The sequence below is a fragment of the Lissotriton vulgaris genome, chromosome 5, assembly GCF_964263255.1.
Source record: "Lissotriton vulgaris chromosome 5, aLisVul1.2, whole genome shotgun sequence".
Taxonomy (NCBI): domain Eukaryota; kingdom Metazoa; phylum Chordata; class Amphibia; order Caudata; family Salamandridae; genus Lissotriton; species Lissotriton vulgaris.
In genome coordinates this window covers 1,053,085,508-1,053,099,544 of record NC_141693.1, presented here as the reverse complement: position 1 = coordinate 1,053,099,544, position 14,037 = coordinate 1,053,085,508, and the positions used below count along the sequence as shown (strand labels likewise).

At 50.0% G+C, this 14,037-nt stretch overlaps 1 protein-coding gene across 3 annotated transcripts in view; it reads right to left on the bottom strand.

The window, feature by feature from the left end:
* Window positions 1-14,037, bottom strand: part of SFXN2 (sideroflexin 2) — a 241,615-nt gene that overhangs the window by 188,239 nt on the left and 39,339 nt on the right. The window lies entirely within an intron of this gene.

Below are 14,037 nucleotides of genomic sequence, written 5' to 3'. Positions count from 1 at the left end.
GGGCCCTTTCCAGGCTCGTTGCTTTGCTCTGTGCTGTATTCCTTGCAGGGCGCCATTGGAACAACCTGTGTTTTTAGCCGCCTTCAGCCACCTTACAACGGCTCTGCTGCAGCTCACTCACACCTCCTCGTTAACCTGGGCGGTGCAGCAGCCACACAGGAGCCACACGGAGCCGCAAATCAGTAGCTTTGGCAGTCTATTGTAAGAATTGGGGGTGAGGGGGCTACGGCTAGGCGGGCGGGTGATTACTGTCCCGTGTGTTGCCTCAAGCTCCTGCTCAGACCGGGTGAGGAAGGGTGAGAGCAAGCAAGGCAAAGCGTGGCGTCCTCCGCCTCCTCGCACTGCTCAACTCTCACTCGCAGCGTCTGGCAACAGGTCGCAAATCCCGGACTGGATCCCGGAGGTGACCCTGCTATCATCACATAAAGCACACAATACTGTAACGATCGAACATTCGTAAGTAGCACAATACACAGCAACCTCCAGGGGGCGGCCGAACCATATATTAAAAAAATGGTATAACAATTATGACTTCAATAGACACATAGCCTAGAGCACATAGAATCACTGGGACCCCAAGGAACCACCCAGAGGAGTGACACAGGGAGCCTACGGAGGACGGGTGCAGTGAGGAAACATGACCGTGTGCTTCGTACAACTCTATGGGATAGTCGCGGTAGTAAAGTTACACTTTAAAGACACTTCTACGAGGCCTTCAAGCAAACCCTTTAGAACATAGTAGCTTCTAGAGCCAACCCACCAGTGCGTACCAGAGTACCTCTGTTACCTATCCCAGAGGATCAGGGTGCATAGGGGTCAAGTGGTGTCAGAAACCTTTGTTATTTTCAATAGAGAGATGCAAGGAAGTACTGCTGCCAGGAAGGCTAAGAGTGTTTGGTGGAATCCTAGCCTGGATTCAAGGTGAGAGGAACGTGAAAGTAGAGGGGACAGAGTCTGGGTCACGACAAGTGACCAGGGGCTCGGTATTCGAATGCCCACTGATGTTGGGTGCTTCATGTGCGAAGAAGGGATGCTTGACTATGCAGCCACGGGGACCAGGAGACGTCAAGGACAGCCATGATCCGGAGGTGAGCTGTCCCACGAAGGATGTTGAGTGCTGAGGGGTCGATGTCTAGCTGGAGCACCAAAAAGCCTTGGCAAATGCAACCCACGCGGTCAGAGCAGAGTAAACAGGTTACGGTGCGGACCAGAGAGGTCCAGTGGATTATCCAAGCAAGGAGTGTCAGGGCACATCAGGGGCAACCAGGTAAGCTCTACAACAAACAAGGTGACCTCCGCCAGGACCCACCCCACAGGCCAATGGACCAGGGATTGCAAGGATGCCTCAAGCAAGCTTACAAAGCATCAGCCCACAGGGCACTCAGTGAGTGGAGGCCGGATATCTTCGGTGCAAATATTGCTCGAGGTCAGGACTACACGGAGTCCGATGCACAGGCTCAGGGATCGCCAAAAAGCATATGCACTTGCAAATGTACGCGGTGCACAGGGGTTCGGGTTGGACGGCCCCCACAAAGGATAGTGGTCTCAGAATCGCTGAGAGGTCAGATCTACCTCACGGACCTTCGGGAACCCACTTCCTGGTTACTGAAATCTTCGGAGTCCGCAGGAGCTCTCGAGAAGCAAGCCAGTCAGATGCGCTTAGGTGCCTGCGGCTGCAGGGGACTATCTCCTTTACTCCAAGGAAGATTCTTCAGTCGTGCAATCAATGTGCAGGCAGTCTAAGTACTTGGTTTCTTCTTAGCAGAATCTTGTCCAGGTAAAATCTAACGTTCTGTAGTCAGGTAACCTACTTTATACCCATTGGAAGCGGTTGGACGGATTCTGTGACACTCCTAGGGGAGGGGCAGGACAGAGGGGTGGCCACACCCATGTCCTTTGTCCAGTTTCGCACCAGAGCTGGAGCTAATTGCTCCCAGAACTGGTTTGAGCTGGTCTATGCGCAGGGACACCAAATGTGCCCCCAGTGCAGACTTTCTGGCACTCTCAGAGTGCAATTATAACAAAGGAGGGAGGTAGAGTAATGATGTAGGATTCTTACTCCACGGGCTTAGTTACATAAACAAGGGGAATCCTGCTGACAGTGACTAAGGGAAGTGTTACCCACAGGAGTGTGGGAGCACTTAGTGTTTTGTAAAATACCCCTCACACACCAAAAGGCCCCTTGGTGTCATGCTTCATTATAGGGGTCTTCGCACCCCTCTAGCGGGATGCGGCGTGCTGCGACCTACGACTACATGGGAGCACTGATAGTAATGACTATGTGTGGTGCGTGTGATAGGGATATTTATGTGAGTGGTGGGATTTAGTGAAGAGTTAAGAAGTACCTGGCTCGTGGGTGTCTAGGAAAAAACTTTATTCGCAACCCCGGGCTGGTACTACTAAAAGAAGTGAAGTGCGAGGTTTAATCTGTCGTATTTATGGACAGTACCTCATGTGTGCGTCAACATGTTTCGGAGCATGTGCTCTTTCTTCAGGACGGGGGCACAACTTCCCCATCATACTCACGTTTCACTAGTTTGTAACTTAAAAGTTTTGTGTAAGTAACAAAAAGTGAAAAATAATTTTTAAGTGTATAAAAATATAGGCTATAATGTGCCTACAGCGTTTTTTTGCTCAAGTTACATGCAATTGCATGCCTTAATAGATATAGCTTTCTTGCTTCATGAGCACTCTAGAACGTCTGGGGAGTGATTGCTATTTGTGCAATAAACTCGGGATGAGTTGTCCTCCGACTTACACCACACGCTGTTAGTTACAAACTAGTGAAACGTGAGTAAGGTGAGGAAGTTGTGGCCACGTCCTGAAGAAGGAGCACATGCTCCTAAACATGTTGACGCACACATGAGGTACTGTCCATAAATACGACAGATTAAACCTCGCACTTCACTTCTTTTAGTCGTACCAGCCCGGGGTTGTGAATAAAGTTTTTTCCTAGACACCCACGAGCCACGTACTTTTTAACTCTTCACTAAATCCCACCACTCACATAAATATCCCTATCACTCGCACCACACGCACCACACATAGTCATTACTATCAGTGCTCCCACGTAGTCGTAGGTCGCAGCACGCCGCATCCCGCTAGAGGGGTGCGAAGACCCCTATGATGAAGCATGACACCAAGGGGCCTTTTGGTGTGTGAGGGGTATTTTACAAAACACTAAGTGCTCCCACACTCCTGTGGGTAACACTTCCCTTAGTCACTCTCAGAGTGCACCCACCCAGCCCCAATACACTAAACCCTGTCTGGGAGGTGGTCACACCTCCCTGTGACAGGATGCCTATTGTCATGCCTTCCTCTGCTCAAGCTTGGGTTAGTAGCAGGAGAGCATAATCATGACTGTGGCTGGCAGCATCCATTTTGTGCTGCCCAGTTTGAGAAAGCTGGTACCGGGTAGACCGGTGACCCACAGTAGTGGTTCTAGAAGGGTGGAATCATACCTCCTACACCAGTTACTGGTGTGGATAGACGATTCCAAGGTGTTTGACACCAAACACGACATGTTTCTAAGCAGCTGTTTTAAAATTAGCATATACCGCGAGGCTATAATGCACTTAAGCCTATATGTCTGGATGCATCAAAGACAACCCCGGAGAATAGTCTCTGAAGGCTGCAGAGGGGCTCTGCTCATGCAGGGGGAAACTCTCATATAAAACCCATCACCCTGCCTTCAGGATGGAGAAGGCCTGCCATAGGGGTGACTGGTAGGTTTTTAAATGTAGTGATTTAGATAGATATAGTGAACCTATATCCAAGTAAGTGGTGCAAGCATCATCTTTCACAGTCTGCTGTAGCAGGCCTATCATGTCCTTTTGAATGGCGTCTCATGGGTGGCATAATATATGCTGCAGCCCGTGGGAGGCCTCTGGGGTACCTATGACCTGGGTAAATGGTGTACCACATACTAGGGACTGATGAGGGTACCTATTATCCAATCTGTAGTGTACCTAAAGTACACATATAGCAATTTTAAGGGAGAAAGCAGATAGACTGGGGTCCTGGATAGCAGGATCCCAGACTTGTCCAAAAACAGTGAGACATCAGCAAAAAGTAGGGGTAGCCATAAGAAGCAGATCATACGTTCCTACATAACCACTGTAGGGAAATGGACCACGTCAAAAGTTTGGGGTTTTCGCTCTTCATCTGTTTTAGCCATAAGAGGGGCTTATGGTCTGTCTGAACAATGAAGTGAGTGCCAAACAAGTATGGCCTCCGCTTCTTCAGAACCCAAACCACAGCAAAGGCTTCCCTCTTAATAGCTGATCAACGTTTCTCTCTGGGGGTCAGCCTTCTGCTTATAAAAGCTACTGGCTGATCCTGACCCTCTTCATTCAGGCGTGATAACACAGCACCTATCCCCAACTCAGATGCATCAGTTTGAACAATGAATTGCTTGGAATAGTCAGGACTTTGCAGAATGGGAGCAGTGCACATGGCCTGCTTCAGGTCATCAAATGCTTTTTGACAGCTGACTGTCCACTGAACTTTCTTAGGCATTCTTTCTGAAGTTAAGTCATTCAAAGGGGTCACTATGGAGCCATATCCTTCGACAAACCTCCTGTAGGACCCAGTCAGGCCCAAGAAAGTTCTAACCTGTGTCTGGGTAGTTGGAGCAACCCCATCCATGATGGTTTGAATTTTGCTCTGCAATTGCTGAACCTGGCCTCCACCTACAAGGTGGCCCAGGTACACGACCTTACTCTGCCCTATCTGGCACTGGGTGGCCTTGATAGTGAGGTCTGCCTTTTGCATGGCCTCCAAAATATTTCTCAGGTGGACCAAGTGCCCTCCCAGGTGGCACTAAATACAGCAATATCATCTAGATAAGCTGCACTATAGGCTTCCAGACCTGTGAGAACTTTGTTCACCAGCCTTGGAAATGTGGCAGGTGCATTCTTCAATCCAAAAGGCATCACCACAAATTAGTAATGCCCACTAGGGGTTGAGAATGCGGTTTTTGGTTTAGCATTCTCAGTTAGTGTGATCTGCCAGTAACCAGCTGTCAGGTCAAATGTACTTAAGAATTTGGCAGAGGCCAAAGTGTCAATAAGTTGATCTGCCCTTGGAATTGGATGAGCATTAGTCCTAGTGACTGCACTGAGTCCCCTGTAGTCAACACAGAACTTTATCTCTCTCTTACCACCCTGGGTGTGAGGTTTTGGTACCAAGACTACTGGACTAGCCCAATGTCTATCTGAGGGCTCAATCACTCCCAGTTCCAACTTCTTCTGGACTTCAGTCCTGATACAGTCCCTGACATGATCAGGTTGCCTGTAAATCTTATTTTTAGCAGGCAGACTGTCACCTGTGTCCACCTCATGTGCACACCAGGTAGTCTGACTTGGAGTCAGTGAAAACATATGTCTATACTGATTGAGGACCTTCCTGCAATCAGTCTTTTGCAATTTACTGAGGCTACCTGCCAAGGCTACACCATCAACGGGACCATCATCAGGGTTCTGTGAGAGGTCAGGGAGTGGGTCACTCTCTTCCTCCCGTCTTTTCCCTGCTGTTTTTCTGCAATACAGAGTCTTAATCTGGCAACAGCGAGGCCCTTTGCACTGTGTAACCCCAGGCTCAAGTATTTCTGGGGTGGTGCAGGATTGATACCGGGCTTTGACAGTTAGAGTGCTCAGATGTTCAAGCACAGTTGTAACCAGTGCTATTAACATTTCCAGTCCCAAGGCGTCGGACAGGCTCCCTCCCAGAAAAAAAGCAACCTGGCTGCACAACAGAACTTGGAAGGTACCCCTGCCTAGTGTGGCGATACAGTGAGCCAGCCTGCAACAATTCAAAAGCGAGTGGTGATGATGAGTGTGTATCACACAGGCTGGTGGCAGCTGGATTGGCAGTAACTGCAGCATTTCAAAGGCACTGGTAGTGTTAGTCATTCGGACACAGCTTTCTATGGTGAAGAAGAGAACTATGTTAGTCGTGATCACCCATAAGTGTAGTGTGAGCATCTTACTTTTTTCGCACTCAAAGCAGAAGCCTCTTGTTAAATGAAGCTCAAGAGTACAATCCTCAAAGATAAAGCTGCCTTCCATGCTTTAGAGATCGGAAAATTGTGGGTCATTAATTTGGGGTAATATCAACAGGTATCAATTAAACTACTTAGGATTCCCAAACTACTATTACATTTTTTTAATCCAAAACGTATATCGAATTTACAGATGAAACGCCAAATGAGATAAGACCGCTGCTATTTGGTAAAGATTGCCATCTGCATTTATTTAATGCAACTTAACATATTAGGGGATGGTATGCTGGTACAAAAGACAGGGCAACTTCACAAATCACAAGATAACCCATTTCAGGTAAGGATGTTTTATTTAATACAGGTACTACACAACATTTCATGGAACAAGATTTTAATTTTGTACACAATTCTTATTCCAGTGCTTGAGATAGTGCAAGGTGTCACACATGAGAAATGTAAATGTCACTCATAGGTGCCCAAAACAATGGAAATGTCACTTGTGCACACTTAAAACTTGGCTGTTAAGTCAACTACATCGCGTTCTTCTGAGGTGAGCTGGATAATCCCATTACACTAAACAGCTTGCCTAAGGAGCGTGTTCTCTGTTTTTCATTTCTGGTTTCTAAACCTCCCATTGCACTTCATGTACTAATCCCCATATTGTCCCTTGTATATTTGAGGGGAAGTGGTAGTATCTTTTCTACCACGTTAGCATCATGGCACATTCAGAAGGCTCTCGCTTGGAGAAAGATGAACCATAGCGTTTACCCTCTCCATGCTCTTCTAGGATTTCTAAAACGCTAGACTGCATTGTACAAACACTGACCATGTTGGGTGAGGGCAAAGGGACCAGTATCCTCTGCGCAGGAAATTCCTTGACTCACACTCCTGGTTACAGCAAAATTAAATTGTGATGGTCTAGTCATATGATTATAATACCTTCATTGGCATCATTGCAATTATGTTCAGGGAATAAAATGGAAGTACTCCTGAGGCCGGGCTTACATCCCCCACCCTAAAAAAACAAGCATTTACAATGCAATAGGTCTTGCAGCATCAAAGTTTGAGTTACTGGCATTGTAAATGACAATGCTTTGCATTAAAAAAAGAAAATTGCAATTATGCAAGATTAAATATTAGGGTCATGCTCAAAGCGTGGGGTTAAGAGGAGGGTTAGGTTTTTCACGTTATTTCTAAGAAACAATGTTGATTGATAAAACTGAAGTATTTTTGTGGGTATGACCGAATACAAGCTTTCAAAGAAATGTTTCAACCCCACCTTTCACGGAATCGTCAGTTTCAATGTAATGTAAAGCAAATTGCACTTCAGATTGTGTTCAATGCAAACATTTTACTAGCACTGTAGTCGTCATACATGCACAGAGAAGAAACAGATCTAACAATTCACAGTCCTTATCCTCTTGCATGCTCATGACGAGCTGAGCTCGTCATGAGCCACAGCGCTCCGGTGCTCATGACGAGCTCAGCTCGTCATGGCCAGTGGAACACTGAGGTGCGGGGAGAATTCCCCCGCTGGGCTGAACGTTCCACATGAGCCAATGCACCTGTGACGAGCTGAGCTCGTCATGAGCACAGGTGCGCTGTAGCTCATGACGAGCTCAGCACGTCATGAGCATGCGGGCGCTGTGCACGCCCCCCTGCCCCCAGCACAGCTGGGGAATAACCCCCGCAGCAAAGGGGTTAAAACACAAAAAATAAATATATGCCAGCATAAACTGGAATACCTGGATACATGTAAGGCAAGAAGCCCCCCCCTTATATTTATGATAAACGTTATCCAACAGATACTCGGCTATCACTAGTGACACAACTGTGATTTAAGTCATAATCAACCCAAAACGACCTGAGGAATATGCATCTGTGTATTGTCTCTATGTTGGGCTAAGAACATTAGAAAAGGAAAGATCATGCCCTTGAGATTTTTAGAACGATCATTTTACACTATCCTCTGCATGAAATGCTGTGGCCTGGCTGCACATGTTGGGCACTACATTTCCCAAAATTCTACTGAAGCGTCACTTGTTGATGGGACGGCTGGCTCCATCCAGTCACGCGCCCCTATCGAGGAGGCACGCGCCGCGCCTTTCAGCCAATGGAGGTGGACAATGGGCTGTCACGTGCCGCTGTCTGTCGCTTTTGTTGGGTTCGGGCAGCTAGGGCGAGTCAGACAGAGCGGAGCAGCAGGGGAGTGTGGATCCCTGGTTAATAGTGCGAGTGGATTATGGGGCGGTAACAGAAAATAGGTAAATGTGGGGATAACCATTAGAGGGCTACGAGGGACCACAATGACGTTGCCACTATTTTGTGAAAGGGTGTGTGATTCTAGTACCTGTAATGGCATCTTGTGCAAATGTGCAAGAACTGCCTTTGGTTGACTTGGATCCCTTTGCCGTGTTAATCCTCCGAAAGGCCTCCAGCAAGGGTAGTCAGTGCTTTTGTGTTAAATTACATTTTTGGTAAGTAGATAAGGGAATGGGATCGTTATTTGCTCGAGGTACGGCGTCCCGCCTTCTCAAATACTTCGTGGTGTACCGATCGACCTATTTATCTCTTTACCCTCCAGCCCCCATATCTGCTCCTGTTATAAATCATATACTTTTATTGTTGTACATGCCCCAGGCGCGCGCACTCCTCCGTTTGAATCCAGGGTAACCGCCTCTGTTCTCAGCGCGCTTCGCTTGGCAGACGGGCGGAGGGCCAGCCAACGGCGGACGACGGTCCCTGGTGTGGGCGTGGTTGGCCTCGCACGTGTTCGCTTTGTGTTGCTCGAGGAGCCCGCGCGCCCCACCCTCCATGCTGATTCCAGAACAACAAAGGGGGCGTGAGGCACTGGATGGAGCGCGCGTGCGAGCGGCTCCGAGCAAGCCCGTCCCCTCGAACGCTATTCACGTGTTGGAGACGCGTGTGGACAATGGCGCGCTTTGTAATAGGACGCTAATCACAACCCCGCCAAGCCATACAGGGTTGTGGAAATGTTCACCAAGGTACTAGTACCGTGGTCCTTTTTTAATACACGGCAATTCCAGAATCTACAATGCACGCAGGTTTGTCCAGATTACTGATGTTTCACGGGTTTAGTATATACACTGGCAGCACGCATCTCGGTGAGCAAAAAATGTCAGCATTTTCGCAGCATATTTTTAGAAGATACTAGTATGCCCACGACCGCCTGCATGCTCTTGTGAGCTAGATTCCGAACCATTCTGCCCCTCATCATGGACACCAGTGAGCATGGTTTCACACATGCTTTGTCTGCACATAGTAGTCTTCGTGCGCTGTTACTGATAAGGGAGAATAAATACCCTTTCGGCTTGTTCCGGTCATCCCTCAACCCCTGTCTGGTTCATATATGCCCTGTCCAGGACTGTTTAAAGAAGCCGAGCTAACTGGCTGAACGTCCGTACTTGTTGTCTGACCACTGTTAGTCCGCTGCCTCCCTTTAGCCAAAGGCAGGGAAACACTTGAAATTGGGGCGTTTGACGGCGGCAGTTAAATGGACAAATCACTGAAAACCCTCTTTATTACTGTTGGCCATTGAACAACCGAAGTGAATGGGGCACAATTGCGAGCGTTAGTGTAAACCCCACCCCTTCCAGAACATGAAGTAGGCCTAATTTTGGGGTACGAGGGAGGTCCCATCCCAGCACCTCCGACAGACAGTCCCACACCCCGGTCCAAAATCCCACCAGACCATCACAGCCCCATACTGTATGCAGGATATCGCCCATGTCGTGACTACATCTCAGACACGCTGGAGACTCAATCAGGCCTGCCCTCCACAATCTCTCCCTTGTATAGTAGGCACAGTGTAAGTACTTAAACTGTATTAGGTGCAAGGGCATGGTGATAGCCGCTCCTCTGGGGGATTCAACTGCTTCTCGCCAATCCTCTTCCTCCAGCTCCCCCACATCTCTCACCCAGTGATCTCGTAGTGGCTGTAAATCGGAAGAGCAGTGTGTGACTAGTGTCTGGTATATATGGGATATTGTCTTCTCCCCCAGGTCCCCCATGAACACCTTTGCCTCTATCGGGCTAAATTCGGGCAAGGTATTTAATCCCTCCAATGTGGGTGTAAGGGCATGCCGAAACTGTAGATACCTAAAGAACTGCGTGCGGGGCATACAGAATTCTTCACTAATTTCTTGGAAGGATTTAAGTGTTGTGCCCTTCAGGACATAGCCTAATGTGGAAAATCCTATTGAGTCCCAACCTCGGAAGCCCTGCAACAATGCCAGTGCCGGCAGCTGCCTATTGTGCCAGAGTGGGGTCTCCTCCGCCAGTCTCCCCCACCATCCCATACGACGCAGTGATTGTCGCCAGAGCTGAAAGACCACCTGGGTTGCTCTAGGCAGCCCCTTTCTCAGCCTTGCCGAGTACAAAATAGTGTGCAATGTATCCGGGTCCATCAGGTACCTCTCAAGGACGTATGCTGGGTCTCCTCTGTCGCTGTACCACCATTCATTCAAGACTACGAGATGGGATGCTTGGTAATAGGACAACATATCTGACGTCGCCAATCCTCCACAATACGTGGACAAAAAACAGGTACGTAGGGCTACTGGCGCCGCTCCCCCGGCCCATAAAAATTGGCCTAGAGCCGAGTTGACTTGTCGGAACCATTGCGATGGGATCGGGTACGGGTGATTCTGTAGTTGGTATAACATGCGGGGGAGGGCGACCATCTTAAATATAGCTGACCTGCCGTAGATATGGAGGGGCATACGGGAATAACACTTCATCTCCTGTTGTACTTTATCCCACATCGGGACAATATTACGTTCCTAAGCAATTGCCGGGGAGACCGTCAAGAACACCCCCAGGTATTTGAGACCACCAGCCGCGATCTGTAGTGTCGATGCCCACGTCCCAATACCCGTGCGGTCACCCAGCATCCAAAGCGTGGACTTTCGTGGGTTTAGGTACAGTCCTGAAACTTCTCCAAAAATTCTCATTATCTCTAGGACCCGAGGCCCGGACCGATTCACATCTGTAAGGAAGAACAGAACATCGTCCGCATATAATGCGATTCTGTCCGAAGGTCCTGCCTCCCATTCGAAGTCCCGCAGCTGCGCATCCATCCGGACCCATTCGGCTAACGGCTCCATAGCAAGAGCAAACAGGTATGGCGAGGGGGGGCATCCCTGTCGGGTGCCCTGCCCTATTGGGAAGGCCGCCGATGTCTCTCCCGCCACCCTCACCGAGGCGGTCAGGTCGGTGTATAGCAGCCGTACATAGGACATAAAATGTGGCCCTAGATTGAGACGTGGAAGGAGCGCAAACAGATAGGTCCAGCTCAGGGAGTCATAGGCCTTGTCAATATCCGCCAGTAGCAGCGCCGCCTGATCCTCGGTCTTACCCATCGCCTCCACTGCCACATGTGCGCGTCTGATGTTGTGCCTCATCGCTCTTTGAGGCATAAATCCAGCCTGATCTGGGTGGATCAGTTCCGTGATATATGGGAGGAATCGATTTGCAAGCGTCTTGGCCAATATTTTGGCCTCAATATTTAAAGAGGGAGATCGGTCGATAGGACTCGTGTCGGTCTGGGGGCCGTCCAGGTTCGCAGAACACCACAATTTCTGCATGCCTCCAGTCCGCTGGCAGAAGGCCATCCTCTCTCGCCGCCTCCAGGGCAGCCTTGTAGTGTAACCCTAATTGGAGGTGATATCTTTTGAAGAACTCACTTTACACCCCATTAGGCCCTGGGGCCTTACCGGTATTGAGCTCCACAAGGGCTGTGCCCAGTTCCTCAGCCGATAGCGGAGCCTCAAGACGCTCCCGTACGTCGTCCGGGAGCACGCAGGGTGGAAGGTCATCTATGAATTTGTCAACGTCCGGCGCAGGAAGGTAATCCTGCGGAGCATATTGGGCCGCAAGGTAGTGAGCGAAGCGATCTGCCAGTTCCTTCGGAGCTGAGATTGAGGCCCCAGTGTCATCCCTGAGACCTGGCAATACTTGCGCCTGAAACGTGTTCTGGCAGAGCCTATGAAGCATTGTACTGGACTTGTCGCCCCACTGATAGATTCTGCTCCTTGTTGCCAGCCAGACTTGCCGAGCCTCGTCCAACAGTAGGGACGCATATGATTGCTGCGCCAGAAGTAGCTGCCCTACCCCCTCCCAGTGACTCACACCTCCGCATTGAGTCTCCAACAGCTCCACTGCCGCTGCGGCCTTCACTAGCTCCTCTTTCCGTTTCCTGCACGCTGCTGCACACCAGGCTATGTCCACCCCATGAAGCGTGGGCTTCAGGGCCTCCCAAACCGTCCTCACATCAGACACGGTGCCTAAATTCTCTTCCCAGTAGCGAGAAATAGCCACCCCCATGTGATGCTGATAGCCTTCCTGTTGTAAGTTCCAAGCGGAGAGGCGCCATCGAAATGGCTGTCTCCCTTTGTCTAGGGTGACATCTATCACAACTGGAGAGTGATCCGACAGCCCACGCGGTAGGATGGACGCCGATGTAACCCTCCTCACAACGGCAGTAGGGACAAAAATATAATCAAGTCTCGAAAACGAATTGTGTACCTCTGAGACATAGGAATACTCTCGTTCATGTGTGTGAAGATAGCGCCATGTGTCCACCCAGCCCATGCCCTGCACCATGTCACTCAGTTTGGTGGGAGTATCTGCAATAGGGTCACCTCCGGGCCTGAAACGATCGAGTCGGCATTGCATAACATCGTTCCAATCGCCTCCGATCACTGCCAGTCCCTGGTGGGTCTCCGTATCTGTAAGTCTATAATCTGCTACACAATATTTCGGTGCTTCTAAAAAGCGTTCATCATCTCCAGCTAGGCCTTCTATGTCTGCTCACGTTGCCTGCGCTTTGATGTATCTCAAAAAGGTAACCTGTGTTCCTTCGCCCCTCACGGATCCACCTTCTGGGTGTCTGGAGGTTTGGTCTCCTCCGTACCTCCCCCCGTAGCGGGAGATCGTTTCGACGAGCGGGATCTCCAGTTACTCCTACTTCGTGAGCATCTGGGGGTCCGCTGCGGCACCGCTGAGGAGGATGAATTAGAGTCTCGGGCCGGCGGGGTATGCGGTCTAACTCGTACTGTCTCATCAGTCCAGGTGAACACTTCTTCAGGAGAGTTAAAGAACAGAGTACGTGACTGGTAGGCGAGCCGGATAAAGTAAGGCATATTGGATTTTGAGGTTTCTCAGGCGAGCTTTGGCCGCTGTGAAGGATTGCCGCTCCTGCTGCACCAGCCTTGTATAGTCCGGAAATATCAGGATCCGCTGATTGTCGCACATGAGGGGCTCCTTCAATCGGGCTTGTCTCAGGAGAGTGTCCCGATCATGGTAATTGAGTAGCTTGGCTATCACCGGCCGTGGGCGCTCGCCAGCCGGTGGCTTCTGGGTAAGCGCTCTATGTGCCCGTTCAATGACAAAGCAACGAGAGAGGGACTCCGGTGGGAGCCAGCCCTCCAACCACCGGGTGAGAAAGGCCTCCATGTTGCCCTTTTCGCAGTCTTCCGGAAATCCAACGAACCTTAAGTTGTTGCGCCGAGCCCGCCCTTCGGCATCCTCTGCCCGGAGCGCCAGGCCCTTCTGTATCCCTTCCATGCTGGCTACTTTTTTCTTTAATATCGCCACATCGTCTTCCATTCCAGTGATCCTGGCTTCTGCTTCTGTAATACGGGCTACTGCATTTCGCAAGTCTTGGCGCAGTAGAGTGACATCAGCCCCAACGGCCCCTATCTTGGCATCCAACATGTCCCTCGATTGGGTGATCGCATCCAGGAGAGCCGCATTGTCCAGGCCTTGGACTTGGTGACTTCCCGAAGCTCCGGTGTTCCCACTCGGGCCGGTGAATTTATCAATAGTTCCCTGTTTCGAGGCTCCGCCGCCACTCCCGCCTCTGGTCATGATCTATGGCTGATAGGGTCGGTCTTCGGGTCTCGCCTTGTGTATCTCGTGGCTCCGGCACCTCGCCACCGGGGGGGGCTCTCTTTTTCAAGATGTCGTCTTTCTGGGCCCACCAGCCACTCCCCCCGCGGAGCACCAGGCTCAGA